Source organism: Amia ocellicauda, chromosome 3 (assembly GCF_036373705.1).
Source record: "Amia ocellicauda isolate fAmiCal2 chromosome 3, fAmiCal2.hap1, whole genome shotgun sequence".
Lineage (NCBI taxonomy): Eukaryota > Metazoa > Chordata > Actinopteri > Amiiformes > Amiidae > Amia > Amia ocellicauda.
The window spans coordinates 10,808,939-10,836,287 of NC_089852.1; the positions used below are offsets into that span (position 1 = coordinate 10,808,939).

A 27,349-nucleotide genomic window follows, 5' to 3' on the forward strand; every position below is an offset into this window, starting at 1 on the left:
ATTCTACATCTCAGTGCAGCTTAGTTGTTTAATGCTGTTTCCTAGTGAGTGGTTGTTTTTCAAAATGATTATAAATTAAACTCTGGGATCAACGACCATGATAAAGTGCGCCACTGCAATAATGTTTTTTTGTAGTACTGCAAGAAGTTGGAATTGGGAAAAGCAACCATTAATATCGATATAGTCCAGGAAGCAAATCAAATTAGACATACATTTGTTTTTTTTATAATTTGAGAAATCTGTGTGACGATATACTATTCCATAATATTGTCTTTTAACCAAAGGTAAATTTACTACTGTTTTAATGCAAATGTTGCTATTTGGACAATATATCAGTACCATAAAAACGTTAAGTCCCTTTAACCTCAATTGATTAGAAGCAGAAAAAGGTGATATTCCTGAGACAATAACAAAAAGACATTTGTTCCTAGTAGTCTAAAATATTGACAACATATAAAACCTCAAACCTCCTGTAAAGCATTATTTTTTTTATCATATTTCTGCTGTAGGAATCTATACTATAAAATGTTTTCACTTGTAGTTCAAATGCTCAAAATATCCCTTCTTATCAACCCTATTCAAAACTGAAATGAGAGTATAAAACATAAAAATGATTTTCATAGGCCTTTTGGGAACATACACAGAAGTGATTTCCAGATATTTTACTTTAGTTCACTTTAAGGTACAATGTAGATTGTTTGTTTTACACAAATAGTTGCTTTCAGACTTTCTAATCTTAGACCATTAATACATGAATACAACTGAAGTGATGACTCTGCAGGTGTACTAGAACTTCCAACAGTATTGACCAAGAAATGCCCAATAAAGTGGCATGTTAATTCAGTCACGTTAGAAGTCTATAGATTTTTTTGCACATGTAGCTAAAATGATCAATTTTACTAGAATCCAAACAAAATAAAAGTTATTCACAAGATGCAAAAAGTGTCATAGTCACAGATACTGCTCTAAAAAACAGCCTACACAGTATATAATTGTTTCTATAGTTCTGTTTATGTCGAAGTCCCCAGGATCGATGGGAAGTCATCCAGGTTGTGGTCAGCTGCTGCAGTCCATGGTGCCCCCACGCTGATAGTACAGGGTTCGGTGCGGATGTGGAGATTGACGGTAAACAGAGCTGCTTTCATCCCTCTGACTGATCCTAATTAAAGGCTTGTTAGCCTTTCCCCTTCAAAGAAATCAAAGCTATCTATTCCATTTCCACAATTTAATCTTGAAAGACTGCCTTCATTTGGATTCTCTTTCAAAACTCAAGATCAGTGCCCTTATACCACATGCATGGAAAAATATGCTGCAGCTCTCATTAAGGTCCATGGTGACAGAGCTACAAATGCTGTGCTATAGAGCTGGAGGAATGTACAAGAGGTTAATGGTTTATTACAATTTTGAGCATCAGGGCTACAAAACTTTACACCAATTCCAAGGACTTACCCCATCACAACAGGCACACATTGTGTAAGACACAGAATTGAGCTAGCACTCAGAGAGGAACCCGCTTCATTCCTGTACCACCTCTACTTCATTTCTGTAGTCATATATATTGCGGGCTTCACTATTCAAAGTTATCAGTGCTCTTGCCAGTGGGAAATCTGTCCCTGTGCATTACCTGCCCTTTGCATTATGCGGAGGATTTTGGTCTCGGTGATATCAATCATCATCATTCAAAGGCACTGCATTTCTTATTCCCACTATCCCTGCACTTTAAAGCAAGGAATATATCAATGTGCAGTCCCTTCACTCTCTCTCTTTTAGTTAACACCAACTCTATCTTAACCTTCAACTCCTGGTGGATGAGGAAATTTGGACTTCAAGGAGTTAAGGATGATTACACCCCCCTCTCTTTCTTTATACTTAAGTCTACAGCATCTAAACCCACAAACTGCATGCTCTCACCCCCGCGATTCCCGGTATAACAAAAGCTGGATAAGGGAAGCGTGTTCCAGAACCTGCTTGGTTTCTTACGATAGGAATGCAAATCGCATTTTTGCTTGGCAACAAATAACTGTCGAAAACAAAGAAGCTTAGAGAGCCAGCGTGCCGAGAGAGATGTTGGAAGAATTTTTTCCCCCTTGCAGAAGCTGTCATTCTTTTGCTCAGTACATCTTATCCCAGTCCCTGAGAGTGCTGTGTTTCTACACCTCGGCTTAAAGAGGGAACAATAAAGTGGATTAATGAGGGGCCAGTGTGAATTCAAAAGCAGGAGCTGGGCTGGTACTCCTGTCAAAAGAAACATCTGCACAGAAGGCAAGCAAGTCAAAACAAACAGTCACGTTGCTTAATGAAAGAATGGACAAACAAGCGCAATCCCATTCATGTCAAAGTGATGGCAGATTAAAACATCTTACATACTGATGGCCAAGAACAGTGTGGAAATGGCACATGCTCTATCATAGCCAGGTGTGCAAAAACTGAACAGATAGATAGGCCACGTCAACGTAATTGTAATGTGCTTATGTCTTTTTGTACTTGTTTACAGAAATTGTTTTCCGAAATTGTTATCAAACCGATGTATGGAGAAATAAAATGGTTTAGGTTAAGGTAGAATATTTCCCATTTTTATATGAACCATACAGTGGAATGATGTAGATGTATATTTAAAATATATTTATTTCCCAATATAAATAATTATTGTTATTGGTTCTTATTATGTTATTGGTTATCCACTTAATTAGAAATGCATACCAAAGAAAGAGAAAGCATGAAGATATAATACTGATGAGAGATAAATACGCAATTTGAAGCCATGACCGAAGAAAGCATAAGTCACCGCTATTACATTCTGTTTCTGCTGAGTGACACTTCATACATGTGGGCAGATATTTATGCTGACTGAACACAGCCATAAAGAGTACTTTTCTTTAATTGCAAGCAAACATGTAGGTTTTTAATTGCCTAGTTAATTGCACTGCACTGTCTACTGCAGGAACGAAAATCTCTTGTAACATTAATCTCTTGCATAGTTGGCACTTTGGACACTATTCAGAAAAAAATACTCCTCTTTGTCTTCCACTTCGAAATGTCCATCTTTTCAATGCACAGAATGTGAACAACAACACTATTTAATTTTTTTTGTTTTAAATGCAGGGATAAAACATCCTTTCATTTCAGGGACTGTTCAGAGTACTTAAGTTGTTTATCAAACAGCTGATTTTCTTCTCTCTCCACTGTACCTGAAAGCTTTTGAAGATCATCTTTTTCAAAAAGGACAATAGGCCATATTTTTCTAAGATTTTGCTGAAATGAAAAAAAAACTGCTTTCATTTTTCTGTAATAAAAATCTCAAAGGCAGACAAAGAGGTAATCATTTCAGTAATACAAAATGCATGTCCACTTTAATATAACAAATGGACATTACAGGAAAAAACAAATAAATATATACAGTGAGGGAAAAAAGTATTTGATCCCCTGCTGATTTTGTATGTTTGCCCACTGACAAAGAAATGATCAGTCTATAATTTTAATGGTAGGTGTATTTTAACAGCGAGAGATAGAATAACAACAAAAAAATCCAGAAAAACAGAATTTCAAAAAAGTTATAAACTGATTTGCATGTTAATGAGGGAAATAAGTATTTGATCCCCTATCAATCAGCAAGATTTCTGGCTCCTTTGTTTTCTTTGTCAGTGGTCAAACGTACAAAATCAGCAGGGGATCAAATACTTTTTTCCCTCACTGTATGTTAGGTAACATACTGTATCCTTGAGCATGTTTCACATAATGATGGACGAATTAATTCATATACTAGGCACTGTTGTTTATCCTGATAAATGTAGCCTTTCATGGAGCCTTACCTATTCAAACAAGTAGTATTAATGTTTACAATGCATTTACTTCATAGTGTCCAAAAACAAAAAAAACAACAAACAAAAAACAGACAAAATGATGAAGCTTCAACATGTGAGCCCTATTTTTTGTCTTCAATTTTTGGACCCATTATTCTGATCCATTATTTAGTGTAATTGTGGAAACAGTCCACTTTGCCGAGACAGTTCATGAACAATATGCTCGAATGAGGGAAACAGGTGGGGCAGATGGAGATATACAGGTTAACAGCCACAGGGGCAGTATCAAGGTGACAGATGGAGATGGATGTTGTTACTGAGTTGATTAATTTAATTATCCTGTTTATCCCACTGTCTCATGTCTCCCAGCACAAGTTCTTGGTTATTACCACAACTTCAAGTATGTCTGTCATCTATGAAACTATGATTTGTTCCCCTTTACTCAGTTATTGGGGTGATGTTAGAATTAAGAGTCACACATTGTATTAATAATTCATTTCTAAACAAAGCTTACACAACTTAAATAACTTTCAAAACATTTTTTTAACCTAGTTTATGATAAGTACCTGGAGGCATTGAAAAATACATTATTGGGACCAGGTCTATAATACAGTGTTATTAATGGATAATGACTGCTCAGTGTCTTCTAGATGTAAAGCGATCGACTAACACATTTGGTCCCAGCTCCCAGGGGCTCTTCTAAACTTAAACATGCCATGATGCTGCGTGACTGCAATAATTAAAAACATTTGCAGCTCTAGAAAGCTGATCACTTAAACTCCCACCAAAATAAATAATCAAGTAATGAATCCTTTGCCCAAATATTAACGTTTTTAGAATAGTTATGTATGTATTCGTTTAATAAGCTCACAACACAAGCAAGACCAATGTGGAAAAAAAGAGAACAGGAAAGTGTTACATAACTCCCTCTAACAGACAACAGAATACAAAATATAATACAGAAGAAGAAAAGGAAAAGAACGAGAGCACACACAGGAAAACAAACCAAAACCCTGAAACATAACAGAGACACGATCAAAATAAAAAGCTGCTTTGCAGAGAAGGTAATGTTTGAGATGAGTGATAAAGCATACTCTCACTACACCCAGATCCAAACAAATGTTGTTGTTTTTTTAAATATATATATATATATATATATATATATATATATATATATATATATATATAAAAGAGTATGTAATAGAAGCTAAATATAATTGAGCTTGATATTTCTGTTGCTCACAGAAACAAGGGGGATGTTTATTACCTTTAGAATTATTTATTTTTTTACAATGGTTAAACTGTACTTGTACTCCAGTGCAATGCATTGTTTTTGAAATCCAGAGAAAGCTACAGTGATTTCAGACCACCCAGAGATCTCTACAGCATCTTGTGAGTGTGGGTCACAGTCAAGCAGCAGTGGAAGAATTAGAAGGAATTATTGATTTGTTTTATAGAGGAATGCAATCCCATTCAGTAAGCTCTGGTATTCTGCAAGAACTGGTAATTCCTGGTTTGAAGGATCTTATTCCATTTAAACAATGAATAGATACAGAAAATCTGTTTTGTATGGTGGATTATCATGAAAATTAAATGTTATGAATACTATCAGTTGATAAAATAATGCTTCACATTTGTATCTCGCATTATTCACTCTTAAGTGAATTTATACCTGCGGACGTGCACTACTACTACAGTGGTGTTAGTTGTGGCAAGCTATTTAGGCAAGGAAAACCAAATACAAGATGTAAGTGATGTTTGTGGTTAAAAAGGAAACCATGTTCTCTGTAAACCAACATGGTACAAATGATGCAGCACAGCATAAACTGGCAAGCTAGATACTGTGTTTCAAATACAAATTTTGTCTGAAGGCTGAAATATCCAAAGAGGCTCATTCGAGTCTGACTCACAAATAATCAGTGTTAAAGGCAACAATACATCAGGTTAAGTTGTCATATTTCATTTGTACCAGCTGGTTAAACCCATAAATTACTTTTGTTCCAAAAAGTAAAGGTCTTGTTATAAAGGTCTTGTGTTCTTTTTCCAACACACTTTTTCACCTGAACTGCACAGTAGCTGGGGGGTATGGGGGGAAGATAGGATAAGGGAACATGGACCATTATTACTTCAGTCAAATTTATGATATACTTTTTTAATTATCCATCTTATTGATACTGTCTAATGACTGATTGCAGGATTTAAATTATTGCCTTTTTATGTTCAATTCAATTCATTTGGCCAAAGTAATTTCCTCACTTATCCCATGTCTCCAATTGGCTTGTCTGCAAGCAATTCATCATTAAGCTAGTAACTCGGAGTGCAGCAAAACTGTAATTAGACAGCGAATAGCTTTAAAAATTGATTACTGGGTATTTATGAAGGAAGATATTAAAATTTACTGGAACTAATATTGTATTTTAAATTTGAAAACGCATTTTACACTAATAAACCATACAACACTGAACAAATTAGCACACACCCATAAATATGTGATTTATTTTACACATACAATATATATGACTAGAAGTCTAATGAACAACACCCAAAATCAGAACTATCTCAAAAGGACATATGCATAACCACCACAAAGTAAAAATGGTGTGACCTGAGACAGAACTCTGAAGCTCTCACACTTTCAGTGAAAAATGCCCTTCAAAGCAGCATTGCAGTTTGGTGCCGTATAGGAGGGTCATGAATGTGAAATTATAACCACTTGGGTATTCCAAGGCCAGCTGAAGGTGATGCCATTCAGAAACACAGGAACACTGCTTGATAGTCACAGCCTGCAGATAGCTGTCCCTCACTGCACCTGAAGATTTGATAGACACTCCACTTTATAAGATATGATCATCTAGTAGGATACACACATTAGATGTTCTATCCACATGCAGCAATATGCCTCCTAAGACATTATAATATATATCCTATTTATAAATGTATCATATATATGAAGAACAGTTGCAAAATCAATATGATAATAGCAGCAAATCAAACATTAAATAAAAAAAAATGCATTACTTTGCAAGCTTTTTTTTTATAACAAATTCCACCACTTGAGTAAGAAACCAATTAAGTAAGATATGACATAGTAGAAATGGTTCCCTTTAGCAATAAGGATCTTCACGTACAAGAGCTCAACCTGAACAATTATTCAAACCAGGTCACAACGGCTGCGCTTCACTGAGAAAAACAATACATAAGACTTTTACACATTGTAGTCACATAGACATAAATACTTAACAAATCGTTCAAAATCAGTATACCTAATCAGTAAAAATCACCTACACAGTGCCCACAACCATTACATTCATGAACTCTGCTTCATGTTCCCAACTGAAAAGAACTGCACTCTAAATTTAATCTACTCTTTACAAGACAGGCACAAAATCATCATCCAAAATCAATCTGCACATACATACCCTGATATTTGTCCTAACATTAAAAGTAAGAATTTGATTTGGCCTGTATTGTACTGCATAATAATACTTGATGAAACTGTTTTAAACACTACAGTGTGTGCAGAAGGACACATACTTTTGCCGTTGACTATACACATTCCTTATAATACCCAGTTGTAGATAAAGACATTTTCCTGTGTGTGTTTGAGTGCATTCTGAAGCCTGCCCTTAATCCTTATATTCTTTGACACTGCTGTTTAGAAGATATATTTACCATGATGTAGCATGAGCAAGGCCCTGTGAAATTCATTGATGAGTTCGAACGATCTTACAACCTGGTTGTCATTCTAGAACTGCGAGCTGTCAATCCCACAAAATGGATCTAAAGGACTATTAATAGCAAGGCTAATGTTCTTCAGAGATTCTTGTCAAATTCAGTACATTTGATGTGTCGATATTAAAGCATTGCATAACACGTTTTGTAAAAGATCAACGGAGTGTTCAAGTACTGTTAGTGATATGATTGTTGAATGAATAGAAATAATAAAATATTGTTACAGTCGGCCTGCACATGCTAAATAAATGCTTAATTTGAGAAGTTAATGTTGCTTTGGTTAACCAATTAATCATATCATTTAGAATATATTTAGCCAAAATATCTCTATGTCACCTTTAATTTTGAGTAACTATTTAATGGGCCATAAGTAACGAATTCAAAATAAAAAAATATTGTAAAAGAGAAAAATAAAGTTGAAAAAAAATGTATGTTGAGATCAAAAATAAAACATAAAAATCAAAATGTATAGAATTATAAACAAAAATAATTATATCAATAGAAAAAAAAACGAAAGGAAATAATGTTAAAGTGAGAGTCACTGCCTTTGGTTATGATGCTAAAATAGTTGCTTTCACTGCCAGTTTCTTTGCTTTCACTTTTTATTGTTTACTAGTTTTGGCACAGTTTTGGCGTGAGGGCGGGGCTTAGAGGGAGGCGTAGGTCATGGCTCTCCATTGGTCCACTAGGTCTGAGTGATGATTATTCCTAATCCAATCAGTGAGCAGGTGAGCTGGTCTGCGTTGGATTTTACTGTTTTCGGGTGATTTCTGTGTGGGATGGTAATCGATTGCCACGGTTTCAACATCCCCGCCAATTACTGGCACCATTGATAAAGACGAGAAGAAAGGCTGTATAAAATAAACACATATGTAATATGTAGAAAGCGACTGTCTATAACTTTCATTAAGAGCATGCTTTGTTTATAATTACATTCTGAAGCCACATAGTTGCACCCCACTCATTCGTGTGGGTACAATCAGTGGTAAAGTGAAAGATTTGTTGCATAGTGGTGATGTGTCAGACCAGCTTACCTACTCAATGATTGGGTTAGAAAGAACCATCACTCAAACATAGTGGACCAATGTAGACCCATGACCACGCCTCCCTCTAAGCCCCACCCTCACGACAAAACTGTGTCAAAACTCATAAACGAAAAAGAAAAAAAAAAAAGCAAAGAAACTGGCGGCGAAAGCAAAGATTGCAGTATCGTAACCAAAGGCAGGGACTCCAGTGCTCTCACTTTAACATTTTTTTTTTGCTTTTGATATACTTATTTTTGTTTACAATTCTATAAATTTTGCTTTTGATAGTTTTATTTTTGATCTCAACATCAATACTATGTATTAATGATTTGGTGGCTTGATGGGCGGCTTGAGGTTTCAAACTAAGTGAATTTCACAGGGCCTGAATCATGAGACATCCATAATATAGAAATAAGACCATCTAGGTATTAGACCATTGATGTGAATCACAATACAGGCACAGTAATGATACATTGATGAATAAAAACGAAGAAAGAATGTATAATTACTTTTTAATCATGAGAACCTATTCAAAATGTTTTACACAAGCCACAAATACTTGGCAAGCAGTCACTGCATCATGCTTGGAGTAAAACACGCAGTACCTGAGCTCATTTCACACACTTACTGCAAGAGTGTCCTATCACCATTCTGAGGCACCCCTTTCATTCACAGATTCAATTATTACCTTGAAATAAATACATACATAAATGCATAAACAAAGACCAAAATCAAACATCACTGCAGAAATAAGACACCACCGACAAACCGAGCCAGGCTTCACAGAGGGTTAAGACTAACAAGATTCTCTCATACAGACAGGGCACAGATTAGCGGGCTCAGCTGTGTGCCACACCACCTGGATTTTTTATCCCATGCTTGGGAAGAAAAAAGAGCAAACATGGCTTTGGCAGAAAAAGTGACTCTAAGTGCAGAGCTAAAGAGTGCAGATTACAGTTCAGATCACATGACGTTAGTGAAGCAGGCTGGGAGGGGAGGTGCAGATGGCTCTGTATCATGCTGAGCAGCAGTCAGCCTGCCTACCACCACAGCCCACCTGCTGCCAGCCGATGCCAACTTACTGCATCTCCAAGATGATCTCACTTCCTGACGAACACAGTTGGCAATCCCCCTGCACCTCGAGGACTGAGTCTCCCACTCCTCTCCCAGGTCGATTTGGTACAGAAACCCACATTTTGCATATTCAGCCTGTCCCGTCAAATGTAACACTAACAAACTACACTGACCTAAAGGATTATTAGGAACACCATACTAATACTGTGTTTGACCCCCTTTCGCCTTCAGAACTGCCTTAATTCTACGTGGCATTGATTCAACAAGGTGCTGAAAGCATTCTTTAGAAATGTTGGCCCATATTGTTAGGATAGCATCTTGCAGTTGATGGAGATTCGTGGGATGCACATCCAGGGCACGAAGCTCCCGTTCCACCACATCCCAAAGATGCTCTATTGGGTTGAGATCTGGTGACTGTGGGGGCCAGTTTAGTACAGTGAACTCATTGTCATGTTCAAGAAACCAATTTGAAATGATTCGACCTTTGTGACATGGTGCATTATCCTGCTGGAAGTAGCCATCAGAGGATGGGTACATGGTGGTCATAAAGGGACAGACATGGTCAGAAACAATGCTCAGGTAGGCCGTGGCATTTAAACGATGCCCAATTGGCACTAAGGGGCCTAAAGTGTGCCAAGAAAACATCCCCCACACCATTACACCACCACCAGCAGCCTGCACAGTGGTAACAAGGCATGATGGATCCATGTTCTCATTCTGTTTACGCCAAATTCTGACTCTACCATCTGAATGTCTCAACAGAAATCAGACCAGGCAACATTTTTCCAGTCTTCAACTGTCCAATTTTAGTGAGCTTGTGCAAATTGTAGCCTCTTTTTCCTATTTGTAGTGGAGATGAGTGGTACCCGGTGGGGTCTTCTGCTGTTATAGCCCATCCGCCTCAAGGTTGTACATGTTGTGGCTTCACAAATGCTTTGCTGCATACCTCGGTTGTAATGCTGGTTATTTCAGTCAAAGTTGCTCTTCTATCAGCTTGAATCAGTCGGCCCATTCTCCTCTGGCCTCTAGCATCAACAAGGCATTTTTGCCCACAGGACTGCCGCATACTGGATGTTTTTCCCTTTTCACACCATTCTTTGTAAACCCTAGAAATGGTTGTGCGTGAAAATCCCAGTAACTGAGCAGATTGTGAAATACTCAGACCGGCCCGTCTGGCACCAACAACCATGCCACGCTCAAAATTGCTTAAATCACCTTTCTTTCCCATTCAGACATTCAGTTTGGAGTTCAGGAGATTGTCTTGACCAGGACCACACCCCTAAATGCATTGAAGCAACTGTCATGTGATTGGTTGGTTAGATAATTGCATTAATGAGAAATTGAACAGGTGTTCCTAATAATCCTTTAGGTGAGTGTATACTAATGAGGTCCTGGCACTAGCTGCCACTCTTCTGAGAGCAGAGGGTTCACCCCTCTTCATGTGCCACTCAGCCCAGGCTTGGGAAAGGGGCAGATGGTGATATTTTCTTCAGAGCAGCAAGAACTCTGTCTTTTTTATGTTTTTGCTGAAAATTTCTGACACTCCTGAAGTATGCCAGATTGAAGCACAGGAGACCAAATAAAGGCATAAAATTAGACTTTATCTGAGAAGGAGCATGAAAACTGTAAGAAGTGCCAGTAGAAAATGTTTTTATCTCATCCATTATTGGTATTGGATGCCTTTGAAATGAACCATGGAGTAAATTCTTCATTACTGATTGAAATTCAGAATATTGTATTTTTTAGATGTTAAACATGTATTTTGTTATTTTATTTGAATCTCTCTCCACCCAAACACCCTGGAATAACCTTTTTGAATTAATGTCAAATCATTGTATCTGTGATTATCTTGGGGTCTAAGGTTAGGTTATACAGTTGGTATTAGTTGTTTTATACAATTTAGTGCGGTCAGAACTTGTGATCTCAAAGAATGATTTTTAGTTTTGTTTACATATTTTCCAATAAATATGAAAACTCATGCAATATTATGTTATGCTCAACAACCTCTAGAAAGGATAGTCTGATACTTGAATTAGTCCATGTAGTAAGCTTAGGATAGACAAAGATAACATATCCTAATAATAACACAGCATGTCTTATGCAGATTCAGTAACATCTCTGCTGATAAAATCTCAAAAGAGAACTTAATGCAACATTAAGTAAACATTAAAAAAAAAATCAAAGATGGATGAGACACTGTATATCGTCCCATTAACCACCACATCAGTTTTTTTCCTACAAACTCTCTTCCACCTCTTTAATTGAAGTTGAGAGTCAAACAAAAATATTCACATGTAAAACATAGTCTCATGTAATGTGCTGCAGAGCCTGGAAGAAGCATGGAAAATGCTACTAACAGCCAATCTGCCTATCCCTCTCTCTGTTAGAGTATAAGAAACATCTCTACCTGAAGAGGTAAGTCAAGATGTCATTTACCTCTACCTTAGGAGACAGGTGGCTGGGACAAACTAGCAACAATCCACTGCACTTTGCTATTTGGAGGTGATGGATCCCTAGGGCTATCTATTTCCATTGCTCTGAGACCCTTAGTGCTGACCATGCAGATGGAGGTGTCGAGCTTGAAAAGGTCAGAAGGAGATCTGTCAGATTTATGTAACAGCAGTGGAAGGCTGGCTCTCCTGTGCACTGGCAGAATATTCCAGAATTCTGGTGAAAAAGCAGAAGGTCGCTGGACTTGGAAGTAAATGCTAGAACCTTTCTCCGGTGCAATATAGGTGATATTAATTGGCCTACCTTACGCTTTCTTACAAGAGAAGGAAACTAGCGGTTCTCCTTGCCTCCAATCTCAATTTTGGCCTCACTTCCAGATATTCTGAGCTGCTTCCTCTTCACGCTTCAATGGATAATCTGGTGATTCTATACTGATGTTGTTCGTTGCCTTGGTTACCAAATCCTTCATCTCCTTCTTCATACTGTAAAGTTACTTTTGAATTCAGCCAGCAGTCTCACATGGATCTGGCAGGAAGGGTTGGGGGGGGGGGCGGTGTTTGCGGTGTAACGCTTTATTCTAAAGCTGGGTATTATTTGCAATAATATTCTGGGGGGCCAGATGTTCTTATCCCTTAACTCTCCGTGTCTGGAACCCCGAAACCATTACAATTAAAATCAAGAACATTATCATTTCCGCTTTAAAAATATAATGTGACAAAACTGCAAATGTGACTAATAATATTGTCAAAAAGAAGAGCTGTGACTGATACAGAGATGGAAAAGTTCCATATTAGGAACAGTAAATATACCAATATCCAGCATTATATATAATGGATTTAAAGATGAAAGAATGCATTAATCCTTACAAATTGGATATGGTTAGTTTGGATTTAAAGATTAAATCTGAATAATTATTCACTATTATTTCTGATTCTCATTATTTATATTCCAATGATGCACATATTTGGAAGGTTTAAAACAAGTCTAAATTCATACATCTCATATTTGTGAACTGAAATTAAAGAAAATTGCTCACTATTTATCTTACATAATTCTGAAAAATATAGAATCTATTCATGACCTAACCCAAGCCATTAACATCTTTATCATTTTTTTCAATGTCCTTCACCAGTAACCAGAAATTCACAAAGCTGCCACTAAACAAAACCTACTTGCTTCTTTGAGTATATATGGATGAAGATATAACAGAACAGTCTTTCACAACCTTACTATTTGATTCATGGTTTAAATTAGTATTTTCCTTAAAGTAAAATTAAGCGGTTATACAATGTAATAGCATTCCGATAAGACAAGACAGACTATAAGGTCTACTATTCTAATTTCCATTCAAGATAGTATTTCTACACCCCCTCCACATCATGAATGTATTCACCAACCATGAAAACATTTTTATTCCCTTAAAATTGTATTCCCTCTAAAACTCAAAAAAGTTTCAAACACTTAAACCAACAGTGTGGCAGATACAGTTACTGTTTGAAAAAGTTGAAAGTGTCCTATTTTTCACTTCACTATTCACAAGGGTATCTCTGCAGTCCATTTGTTTTCTGTAATAATAAATTAATCAGCAGACAAAGTAGTTTAGACAAACCCTTCACCATGATAGTCCTCCTTTAGGCCTTGCTTTTTCATTTTTTTGCACTTCATGTACTCTCAGTGGTGCATAACCATTTATCCATCAATTTTCAATATATCCGCTGTATCAAATTGCTACCTTCCACTTTAATCCTTATATCAATTTCCTTAAAGTTTATTCTCACAATGCTTCCAAATATACCATTTCCATATGTTGTAGAGAACAGAGCACTTTTCTTGTTCAGGGAATTGTGATACATGGTATAATGATAACCAGGAAAGAGACAGCTGTAGGTACAATCACTACTACAAGTCACTAGTGTGATAACTACTGCAGCACTAAAGGACAAATGCACTTTTCAGCAAAACACTGCAATAAGGGAATTAATGTATGTATTATTCTCTATATATTTTACAAATGTGAACATCACGGAAATGGCGAAAATCCATCTGGAGATTTATGCTTACAAAGAAATCTTAAATGTGAAGTAAACTGATGATGCTGACCATGTTTTTGACAGATATTCCACAACATGACTAAGAACCACAATGTATACGGACTTCTGTTTTAACAAGGTCAGTCAATCAATGGAAATTCCTGCAATGAAAAAAACTGAAGGTTAAATTCAATCCAGGACCCACTCCAATCAACACTTCTCTTAGTAATTCATTTTTTTCTGATTCTTACCATTAGAATACAAGGGAAGACCTTGGTTTTATAAAAAGAAAAGAACAATTACATATCTCCTATAACATATGTTTTCAATTACAGTGAAAGAAATGTGACATTTTCTGAGCTGTAAAGCATTAGAAAACACAATATATATTACGAAGACATTGATGCACCTGTTATGCAGAAATGGAAGATATTATTTTCCACATACCATTGCCCTTTGGCGCAAAATGGTCGGAGATTTATAGGATAATACATACGAAGTTTAACACATTGTGGGCCACAGAGACAGGAATGCATTCCCATATCTAGGTTTTGGACAACTGAAAGTCTCAGAGGATGGATTTCAAAACCACTTTACCACAGGAAATCTAATTCCACTGGCTATTCAAGTAGAAGCTTATTTTATTCATTTTTCAATCTGAAGTCTAATATCTGAACTAATTAAAACCACAAAAAATATTTTTTCTAAGTTTGACATAATTTTTGCTTTCGGCTACAGAAAGCTTGTGTTCTTTCTAACTGGGCCCATATTCCCAATGCAGCACCCAGCTGAAACATTAAAAAGAAAATAATAAAATGCCTCTTAATGTTATGTTAACTACTGAATCTCTTTGCAAAATAGCTTTTTCACTTACAAAAGCAAAGCAGAACCAGAGCCTAGGCCCTTTAAAAACAAGTCCCACTCTTGTGTAAAAAACAAGTGACTCTTTCACAGAGAACTAGAAAGTATGTTTGCTTTGTTATTTCCACAGAAGTAACAAAGAGAAACTACATCTTCAAACATGGATTGCTTTTCCTGTATCAAAGCATTACAAATAAAACTGTGTTTTGCTTTATCTCAATATTTAGGGGATACAAATCCACACACACATAATTGTATTATTATTATTATTATTATTATTATTATTATTATTATTATTATTATTTCTTGGCAGACGCCCTTATCCAGGGCGACTTACAACATAAGTGCAAACAAAGTGCAAAAATACAGAAGTACAAGGCATCTTAGCAGATGCCCTTAAAAGCATTACAAAATGCAGTAAATACGTAGGCCCAAGTACTATGACACTATTGCTCATACTTTAAGTACAAGAAATACATACTCACATGTTCAAATATATTAGTGCTTGATAGGATTTCTGTGTTTATATCTACCTTTTATTATTAGCCTCAAGCTATTTTCCCCACCATTGATAATATATTATTGGAGTTGTAATCTTAGATATACATTCAGTTAGGCCCTGGCTAAATTAGTTGACAAGATCCCTTAGAGCTTTCCCTTACTTCGCGTAACTGATTCTAACAGAGATGAAAATGTCTACGATGGCAGCATGAATCAACCAGAGGTGAAATATTAATCAATTTTCATTTAAAATTCTCCTTTAAATTGCTATTTGTAGATACTATCTTACCAGAGAGTGCTCTTTGATGCTGGTGTCATCTGTAACCCTTTAAATCAAAATTGAGACTGAAGAATGCCAGTCTTTGCCTTGACATACTGGACATGCTTGACTTTTATTAACAAAAGAATGCTTCTTCATAGCACAGACCTAAACATAATGAGGTATAATAGGCATCCCAAAACCCAATCAACAAGAAGAAAGGCACACCATTATGATAATTATTTTAGAAGCAGTAGTAAGACTATTATTAGTAGTATTATTACTATTATTCTTATTCATTTATGCAAGGAAAGCTTTTTAGTTTTTTCACAAGCACTAACATTTCAACCAAAAAGTGAATTGTATTGAGTTTTCTGCAGTTAAAAAACATAATAGATGTTAATTGGTAATGAAATACAGAGTGGGCAAGAGTTTAATTAAACAACTCACAAATGCGTATTAATATATATTTCTCATGTAAATTATATAATTTCACTGTGAAATTGCTTTTAAGCCTTTCTCTGAGATCATACGAAGACCAGCTTTGTCATATATTGTGCTTCATAATTTTTTCTGTAAGTAAAAGCATGTCAAGCTCCTTGATTATGGGCTTAAAATCTAAAGAGTTATTTAAAGTTTTAAGATTGACCATTTTAAATCTTGGATTAACAGCACATGCTTTACATTTACAGTAACAAAAAATGCAAGCATTACTTTAAAAACAGAGAAAGTACAGTAGTAGTACCCTACTTAGGCTATATGATTTCACTATATTATTGTGTAAAATGTCAGGTGATTCTTAATTTATTTCTTAAAAATAAATGTGTAATCTAATAACTACAACTGTACAAGGATGTTGTGCAGGCAGCTAGTGAAGGCATCATAACAAAACAAATATCAGCTACTGCATATGTATCTTCAATTAAATCACAATTAATTAGTTTGAATATAAAGCTTTCCTTTGATTTTGTATTCTTAATAGATTTGTGTTTCTGTGACAATCTGTGTTTGTATCTGTTATGTTTCATTCTCTCTTAAAACATGCTGAAAGATCCAAAGCCATGCCACCTTCAATTAAATCCATGGATTGAAAAGCACTAGTTTACATCTGTACATTCACCTCTCCAGTAGTGTTCTCTTTAATCTGATGTGCTACCACGTGTGCTAATCTTGGTGAGAGAGCTTTAATAAACGTTACTGTTAATGCTGAGTTTTTGTGACAGGGCATGCCTCTAAGGACATGCACAGCAATGAGATACGTCTAAACTACAATTTCTATTTTTCATAATGAAACAAAAATAATGTAATAATGTAGTATCATATTAAAATAATAATAGAACAATATTTAGCCCTACAGCCTTTAGAAATTATACCATCACTACCACCCCCAACCCTCTCTAATGAAGCTTCCAGCCCAGAAGAAGCTCTGACAGATTACATTTTTTTTCCCTCTCAGAAATTGCATACTGCTTTTGGAAGACAATCAAACAGTGCAGCTATTTAATAACACATAAAAGAAAGCATCCATAGTCTGGGCCCGTAGGGAAGAACCGGACTTGAGAATGCTAGTATATTTGTGAGTGGCTAAAATTAGCATTTTTGTTTAAGGCAATCTGCCCTCAGTTGGCACATAGATGTCTTCCTCACTGGCTTTGTTTGTACTTCGCCTCAGTATCAAAGCACACGAGAACCATGTGAGAAAAACAACAATGCGATTTTGTGAATAAATCCTTGTTTTCCGAGTGCGTCTGGAGTGCATCATAACAAATGGAAACATTCAGATCATATCGATACTCCCAAGCCGTGTAACTCAGTGAATAAACACTTTCAAAATAGCCTGAGACCCGGGCTTCTTCCACTTCACTTCCTTGAATAATGTTTGCCACACTACTCCCACCCCATCCCGCAGCTCCTTTCATTCACACACATAATCACACATATCAATAACATCACTTACACTGCCTCAGACTGGGTGGTGATGTGGCATTTATAGTGCCAGTAACGGTCCCTTTTAACTTTGGACAAAAATCAATAATTCCTTAAGGAAGTGTTAAATAAAGAAAAAAAAGAGAATCATTCACTTCACTGGGCATCTACTGGAAAAGGTTAAAAAATAAATAAAAGGGAAAACTCATGGAAAAGACTGCTATCAGCAATTCCTGGGGGGGTTGAACTCCCCTGAAAAGTGACAATAAAAAGCCTGCAGGCATATGTCTGTCCAAATGTATATTTTTTCACTTCTGTCCACCTTCCCTCGCACCAACAAACCCACGCTTCACAGGCACATAATGAGAACGCCAGCCTTCGCTAAACCATTGTGAGATATTGGAACAGATTTCAAAAAGTAATGAACATATTCAGTGTTTTGTCAAACCTTTTTTGGTATTCTGAGTTTTAATGGATCTAAAATAAAAGGGCACAGATAAAGAGAGCTGGCGCTTGTGCGGTCAGGGCTGGACTGCACTGCACAACCATTATATTATAATGGAGTCATTAAATAACAGTCTTACACAGTGGTACAACTGTAGTGCCCTTACTCTACAGGGCAAGTCAACCAGAAAGCCATCATTTATCCCGGGAACTGCACTTTCATTCCGATAACCCTCTCGAAAGAGTGTGTGACAATCCATTTGTCAGCAGAAATTTGTCTCCGTGTCTCCATACATCACAACTCTGTAGTCCAGATGGTTTAGATCCAAACGTAACATTGCAATTTACCAATCATAGTATAGGGACATAGATGGCAATAAATTGAATGCGGAATCCAAGGCTATCGTTGATCCTAATGATGTCATAAATCAGGAAATCCACTAATTGGAATAGAACCTTCTGCTCAGCTTCGCATCAAATAGCAGGGATGTGTAAAAATCCCTGACTCTTGTACTATTCCCAGGAGCTGATGAAAGCCAAGTTTAAAATACATTTATTTACTCTTTACGCCTTTCCCAATGCGTCAATTAAGATTATGTAGTTTGCTTCTTCAGGAACCTGAAACATATATTTAATTTAGGATAAGTGGGAAAGTGGGGGTCTTGTTTAATATTTAGCGACAACATAATCAATTTGTTTTCTATCTAGAAGCAATTATATAATGCAAATCTCCACCACATAAACAATTGGTCCCCATATAAGAGCCTTGAGGTGTGGAATAAAACAGGGTTGAATTCTATATAGTGTGGCACGGCAGTGGCAGTAGAATAGAACCATTTTCCTTTATATTATATTTCAGTCAGGAATAAGATGTTTAAAAGCATGTGTCAAGTAGGTGTAAGGTTCATATAAATAAATGGGCTTGGTAGATTACGACTTGTGGATTACAAAAGATCTGTCTTCATAAACATGGCATTATTATAATCCACTGGCTCGGAGCCCCCTGTCCTCTTTGTTCATGGAGTAATGGTCTGAGGTGCCAGAGGAAGCCGGATGAAAGATTAATTATACTAACAGAAAAAATACAGTTAGTTCACTACAGGAAGCCTAAGTCAGTTCCCTTGAAACTGAGCTTGCACACAAGCACTACGTACCACTATACTCCATCACTAATCTAAAACCTTGGTTACAATACAAGACTGTGGAATACCCTGCTATCTGTTATTAGAGATATTTGTCTAGTTCAGGGGTTTTCAAACATTTTAATCTAAGTACCCCATTCTAAATAATATAGTCCACCAAGTACCCCCATCTGATATAGTCATATTATATATATATGGTACCATAATGCGATACAAACAAAACAATCACCTAACTATTTGAAACATTAAATGTAATCCTCTGTGCTGGTCTCAATCACTTCACACACAACCTAGTTTAAAAATGGATATCTATGTAAAGAAAAGTTTACTAAACACACATTTGCAGCGAACCATTGTAATACGAAAAATCATGTTACATTCTTGTTGAGTAATGCAGGACTTTATCAGTGTGATGGATGTCCCTGCATGTTAATAGCTTTAGTCTCAAGTCATTTACGGCATGATCGCCATGAGGGCAGAGAATCCAGTCTCGCAAAGGTACGCTGTGGAGAAGGGCATCAGAAACTTTACAGCTCGTTTTGACAGGTCTGGGTAATCTACCATCCTTTGCACCCAAAAGTCTGCAAAGGCTTTGCACGCAAACTCTAATGTAAGGCCACCTTCAGCAGAGAGATCTAAAAGTTTTTCCTGCTCATGCACTGACAGATGAGATCTTTCACATGTGTCACTCCTTGTTTTTTTTGTTGTTTTTTTTCTGTAATTTGATAGTGACTGTTATAAGCATGGGGTTGACCCACAAAGCGCTTTGATAATGCGGGTGTATGAAAGGACCTTCATCAAGTTAAATAATCTACAACTGAATCCATTTAAACAGCAGAGGCTTAGCAAAGAATACAATAGTAACATTTCTCTACAATGCAGACTTTCAAACAGTCGCACTCGGCACAGCACTTTAGACTAAATCCTCCGATCTGTAAAACTGAAATTTCCATTACCACTCGAAAAACCTGTCAATCCACACCTGAATTGCTCAGCAATTTCACCGTTCCCATCCGCACACGTACCACGCAAGTGCTGGAAAGTAAAACACTCCATTTGCACCTTTCCCACTTTTTCATACTTTTGCCTTAATAATGAGCACGAAAACAGGCCACTCTCCACGTACACAACCTCAAGTGCAAGCCTCGGCCATGAGAAACGAAACAGTCGGCTCTCATTTCTCGGGTGTGCATCATCCTTTGTCTCAGCCTCCATTGCCTTCTCCTCAGTGCATCCATTTTATATCCTGACATGAGTGACAAACACATGATTGCCCAGAACCTAAACCCAATTGAAAGCATGGAAGAAAAGTAATACTTCAACAGCCCATCTAAAGGTAGAAAAAGTAGTCCCTTCCAACGACAGCAACATCCTCTGCTCTTGGATCAGATGAGGACAATGCCATGTAGGTTATCATGACTAATAAGAGATTTGGAAGAATTTTGTGATTTAGAAGGCTCTACTTTAGAGTGATACAGTTTGTTTGCTCATGCTTCAGAGCTTTATTGCATTTCACCAAACATTGGATAGCATGAACAAAACTGCTCAGTGCTGAATATACTGTTGCTTCTGTTGTTTATTTTTCTGCTTAGAGAATGTAAATATGAATTCTAATATAACAAGAAATGTACAGACAGCTTTCACCTCCAGGAAATTCTAATGTTATCAAATGCGCAACGAGTCATGAATGTTGAGCTACGGCAATTAATAATGTTGTTAACATAATTGAAATAATATTATACAGCAACTGCACATCATATTATTTACAGTATCTCAGTGAGTATAGGTATTTTTCATAACAAATGTGGCAGATTTCAGATATGTTTGGTTTTAAGTGCATGCAAATATAGGACTGGGAAAAAGCATTGTCTTCTGACTACAGATGATCCTTTAACTACTGACTTCATCTGCTCTGAAGTACACAGCACAATAGGCTGGTAATGGGTTTAATGGTCAGAGACATGCTTTCAGGCTGTCACGCTCTACCATGTTCCAGTCACTGTCAGCATTCTCGGTATCTTTAATCTCTGCGTACTTCTGCTTTTGACATGCGGGTCTTGACAAGAATTAAAAACCTGTCAAATTGAAAGCATCAGCAGTGCTACTTTGTTTCAACAGACATTAGTAATTACATGTACTTCAAAGATTAATTTATGCAAAGTGCAATGGATGTACCTGGTAATAATTTATGTGTAAATACACTGTTGTACTTTTCTCTACCATGTGACTTGAAGAGCTCCTCTTTAAGAATACTGTTTTGCATCCACTCATTTAAGAGCAGGATTTTGACCAACTCCAAATATGTTCAAGCACTTTCCATAGCCAGACACGTTAAGCGACCAAATCATGTTATAGAATAAAATCAGTCCTGCAGTAGAGTTCTATTATAGTTATTAATACTAGTCAATTTTATTGACTACTCCTATTTGGGACATGCTTTTCATATTCCTTCAGAAGGAGTAAAATCAAAGTGCTCACATTGTGTTCTAACGGCTTCAGTTACAATAATTGATCTTTCACAGCATCACAATACGTAGTAGCCCCTCTAGATTTTCTCAGCTAAGAATTTATAATGAAGAATGCACTGAGAAGGCATCGCTATTGAAGCTTGTTTTCATTGTACAAACTGGCTGAAAGACAGCAAAATTTGCTCTTAAAGTGCCGTTTAATAGGGAATGTGGCACTCGTGCGGCACAAGGAAAAGTCACACAATCTCAGAATTTTCAAACAGGCATAAAATGAATTGGATATCTTAAGCTATGATTAAATATTAATCACAGAGCAGTTAAAGTGGTGTATTAGCAAGCTGTGACAGTGGTTACAACTATACGCTTACATGGACACTAATAGAAAATGTACATTATTATTATTTTATTTAGCATCCTATTGTAAGAATGAACTCAATTTCAAAAGATTTGAAGGTCCATATGTTTGTATTTTATTGTATGAATAGATTTACTTATTTTCTACATTAAAACAGATCTAGGAACTAGGTAGGTTAACATCAATTTTAAACAGGCTTAAGTTATTCACTGTGGGGCAAGTCATTATTACAGAATTTATAGTTTCAACATAATGCACAAAAAGCTAATTTCAGTTTAAAAATAATCAGCATGGGCTAGGCAACAAATTATGTATTGTGGATCTAAGACTGGATGGATATATCACAGGGGTCTCAAACCAAGAATACATTAAGAAACATATTCAATGTAGAGCTATCTGCAGTAAACCGCACAATGTAAAATGTGCCAGAAAACAAATTCACTGCTAATTCCAAAACCTGTGTAGAATACAATTTGTAGATTACCCATTATAAAGAGTCAGAGCATATTCAACTAACAAAAGTAATTAACCTTGGCCCAGCAATTAACAGCAAATGAAAATAAGTCATTACCATGAAAGAAGTGGGAAAATACAGTAGAGATGGAATTAATACTGCTCCAGGTTTCTATAAAGAACTTGTCAATGTGCATAGATTTAGAAAAAAAATTATTGGAAACACAGAGTATTATTTCAGTTATTATCAATCCCTGCAGCTGTCTACAGAACCTCTACATGAGCCTTTTTGTTTTTTGATTGCATTGTGTTTCAGTTTCACCCCTTGCATTTATCAAGCTGGCTCCATATGTTAAAACAAATACAGAACTCCATCACCCGAAAAATATTATCATTCTTATCAATGTATTAACTTATGTGATTTAAAGATTCGTATCACAGACCCCATTCACAAGATACAAAACTCTTACAATCAATGCACACACACAGAATAATGTGTAAATTGTTTAGCTTAAAAATAAATACATAAAAATATATAAGCTATATAATGTAGGCTTAAACACAATATTCTTACAGAAAGAATTAGCCTATACACTGAAACACAGCATTCACTGAAAGATACTCTTATGTACAGCTTAATCAAAGTAGATTTAATCAAAATATTAATCTTTGTTCTTATCAATCTAATATTTATTCCTATTTTAGCTCACGTGAATACTTTAAAATTAGAATATCTGTCCTAACTGTGTGTTAAGTAAAAACAATAAGCTTGCTTTTTACAATCATTTATACCATCAGTAGATATTGAACAATTTGTAAAGGACAGTGGATGCTCTGACATTTCTTGCAGTACTAATGCTCCTGTTTTTGGTGTCCTCATGCCGAACTAAATTATCCACTAGACCTGAGATTTGTTAAATGCGAAAACTGAAATTATGTAAGTTAAATGTTTAAGTGCGGCAATTCAGTCAAATCAGGTCATGTCTTCCCCTTGAATTTATCTTGTCATAAAGATTTATAAAGGAAAACATGAAATTATGAATTACTTGTTTTTTTAAATGTACTGTGAGGAAAATACAGACAATCGATAATGATAGTACTTTATGTTCCCTTTTTATCCCCCATTGACTGTGTTTCTATGCCAGATACAGATGATTCTGAACTGAGTCATATTGGTTCCTGACTTCAGCTCTCAATATTTCTGTAGTCCAAGGCTATGGATCTTCAGGTTTCGTCAAGCATTGCTGATGAGTAGAGAACAGATGCCAGACCACACAAAAGCGGCAATATCATTTAAATAATTCAGGTAGAATAATTGATTTCCCTTGAAGAATGACGAGCTTTGATTAGAACCCCCAACATACACATACACACTTAATAACAGCAGTGAAAAATCAAATCTCCACCAACTTGTCCTTTTTTAATAACAAAAATTCTCTGGTGAGGTACAGTACTCATTCACAGCTAATAACATCATCTGGGCAGGTATTATAGCAGTGACTGCCAATTTATCCCCCCCCCCCCCCCCCCGGATGCATATACAGAAATACATTATGAGAAAATTATGGCACTGTTCCAATCCTTGTGCAATCCAAAGCATCTAAACAAACAAACAAAAAAACAGCTGACACTTGTACCTGACAACTGTGGCTTTTTTAGGGAAAATAACCTCAATTTATGTCTGGATTGAGAGGTGATTAATTTTTGTCTGCAGTATCAATTCCAAATTAAGCCAGCTGTTCCATCTTACGCAATTTAACAGGTTGGGCACCTATACCTACTCAAACAACCTGAAATCTTCCTTAAGAGACTCACATTTTGTAGACACAAATGTCACATAAATATCTGCCACTTTTGTGTCATTTGTTGTGCATGCAGCAGTTCTAGACCGATTCCTGTTTCGATCTGGGTACAGGGTCCATGAACGCTGCATGGTAGTGACAGCTGAGCAATATTCCTAATGGCAAAATGGGTATTCGTTTAAATTGAAGTTCAACAATTCAACACATACATTCCCAGCAATGATATCAGAGAGTGAGGTATTGACGAAAGAAGCAGGACTCCATTGAGTTGCATGAAATAAAGCTTAAATTATACCAGTTTTGGTATCACAAGAATCCATCTGTAGCCTAGCCTTCATATACTTCAATAAAAAGGAACAGAATTCACTTGCTAGATTTGAGGTTATTACATTAAATGGTTTGTAAGGATTGAAAATGTCTGCAGTTGTTTAACAAGTGACAGCAACACTATTAGTCATGATGTGATAAAACCATTATGCTAATCACACTTCAGCTCAGTCACTCTAAGTGAGCTGTATGTGAAACTTTAAAGGAACAAAAAGCAAACTTGATTACCAGGCTTAAGTAACCACACCTGACAATTAAATCCCACGTAATACAAGGTGTTGTTTCAACTTATTAATACCGTATATCTTATTTAGCTTTGGCTCTATTATTGGTTATCAGGCTGGATATAAGGAATGTATTCCTTTGACGTTTACATGCATAAACAATCATAGAAGATATTGCTTACAATTGCTCAATAAAGCTGCAGTACAGTTAACCCTTAATTGTGTCCCCAAACAGATCTATGCACATCTATGCATATGTGTGTATATATATGTGTGTGTGTGTGTGTGTGTGTGTGTGTGTGTGTCTGTCTGTCTGTGTGTGTGTGTGTGTGTGTGTGTGTGTGTTCTCACCACCAAAAGTGTTTAAAATGTTCTATACATTATTCATGATATAATTCAATGTAAATGTGATAAAAGCAATGCCAAACAGAATAAAGAGGTAGACCACTTATATAAATTATACAAAACCATTAAAAACAACACAGAATGCAGACAGAAATAACAGAAATAAACCTCAAATGTATGCAGATGTATTCTGTATTAACTTTTGTAAAGGCGGAATTGGTCTTCAGCACATAACCACCCACAAATCTGGATATTTTCCCGCACAATTACTTGATTTAACAATTCAAAAGCCCACAAACATTTGCAGAAACTGATGTTTTTAAATTAATAGTTTATGGGTAATAGCTTATATGTTTTGCATACAGATACCATACCACACAATTACAATATAAAGAACAGAAACAATAATAACACATTGATAAGACAATATAACGTAAATGACCCTTGGCGTCCTTTTAACAGGAGTTGCTGATGTTTCAAACATTTAGTGATCAATATAAATAGTATTTAAACTTTACAGAGTGCATGCACTTACTGTTTATTTACATCATGTCAGTCTGCAATATGAAGAAAAATGCGCAGTGACTTTTTTCTTAACTTCTTAACAACAAATGAATCCCAAAGCTTACTTACCTTTTTAGTTATAAAACAAGCATTCGTGTATTTAGTACCCTGATAAAACACGAAACGATTATTTGGTTATGATATTGAATATACAATGCAATCCAAACGAATACACCCAGCTCCCGGTCTGTGGCAGTGTGGACTTGGTGAACTATGTGCACAAACGTGAGAATCCATACGGTTTTTTTTACCAGAAGAAACTATAAGTGCAAGACAAAAGCTAAGTTTCTAACATGGTCAGAAAATGTGCAATTTGCAATACATCACGTTTGTCTAGGTGGAAATGTGTTTATATAGCGCCTTGCACAGGTCGTTCTCCACAGTGCAAACTATTAGGATGCAGTTTATTAGAGGCGTATGTGGCGGAATGGATATCATTCATAATCTTATTAAGAAGAATGGCAAATACTTTTAGACCTTTAGTTTGGAGTTTTTATTCATGAATTTCTGTGACATGAATCATAAACGCACTGACTACCACGCATGTCTTGCTGATGGCATGAGCTTTTCTTTTTCTTACTCATCAAGTGCTGCAAAATGCATTGTGTGTGTACCGATTTAAGAGAAACATGAGAGGTAACCACTTCCATAAACGAAGGATACTCGGATTATATTGATACATAGTTTATAATTGGGTTCATCAAAGTATTGCACCAGCAAACCATACGCCAACTGGAATTGTAATACTTCAGTTCGAGCGCAAAACTACGACTGCCGAAAATGCATCATTAATATGTAGGCTATTTTATTTATTTATTTAAAACGTCGATCAATCATTAGATGTAAATATTGATTAAATGCACCTGCTTTCCCCGTTGTAGTTCCCCCTACACAAAGAAGATCAAGTGTATAGAAGAACTTCACCGCATACATAAATACATGAATTATGACAGACAAGAATAACAATTGAAAGAACTCCATTGCGCCTACCTTAAAATGCCAAGTCCTCGGTAAATTTAGGGTCCACGGTGGTGTCCCTGCTCAGTCTTCTTGACAGAAACAAGGAGGCTCTGTGCTTTTAAAATGAGTTGTCTCTTTTCTTGCGGGTCGTGGCGAGCGAGTAGTTGTTTCGGGTGCTAAAAGGAGAGCGGTAAATCCCAGCGCTCCTGCTCCATCCGCCGTGCGCTCTCTGGCTGTGCGCTTTCTTGGAGAGGGATGGGGACGCAAACGCCACTGAGGGAGCAGGAGAGCCAGCCAGCCAGCGAGAGAGAGAGAGAGAGAGAGAGAGAGAGAGAGAGAGGGAGAGGGAGAGGGAGAGGGAGAGGGAGTTACATGAGTTACACTGACAGGCAAACGAGGGGTGTGGCTACTAAATGGCTCCGGCATTTACTGAATATTTCTTTCGCTGGCTTGCTATAGTCAAAGCTGTATAATGTTGTATAGGATTGCCGTGCGCTATGCTACAGAGCAGCGCAGTGCTGCGGATGCATGGAGCAGAGTCTCATCCCAGGGATGGCATAAGGCAGCGCTTTCATCTGTTAGTTCTGCTGTACTTTTTTAAATTCG

The 27,349-nt window shown here is 36.5% G+C and overlaps 1 protein-coding gene across 1 annotated transcript in view; it reads right to left on the reverse strand.

Moving 5' to 3' along the window:
* The window catches only part of camkvb (CaM kinase-like vesicle-associated b), a 53,768-nt gene extending 26,742 nt beyond the window's left edge, over positions 1 to 27,026 (reverse strand). Inside the window, exon 1 of the mRNA XM_066698130.1 lies at positions 26,774 to 27,026. The gene's annotated coding sequence lies outside the window, so the exon portion shown is untranslated. The remainder of the gene's footprint in view (positions 1 to 26,773) is intronic.
* Positions 27,027 to 27,349: the final 323 nt, after the last annotated feature.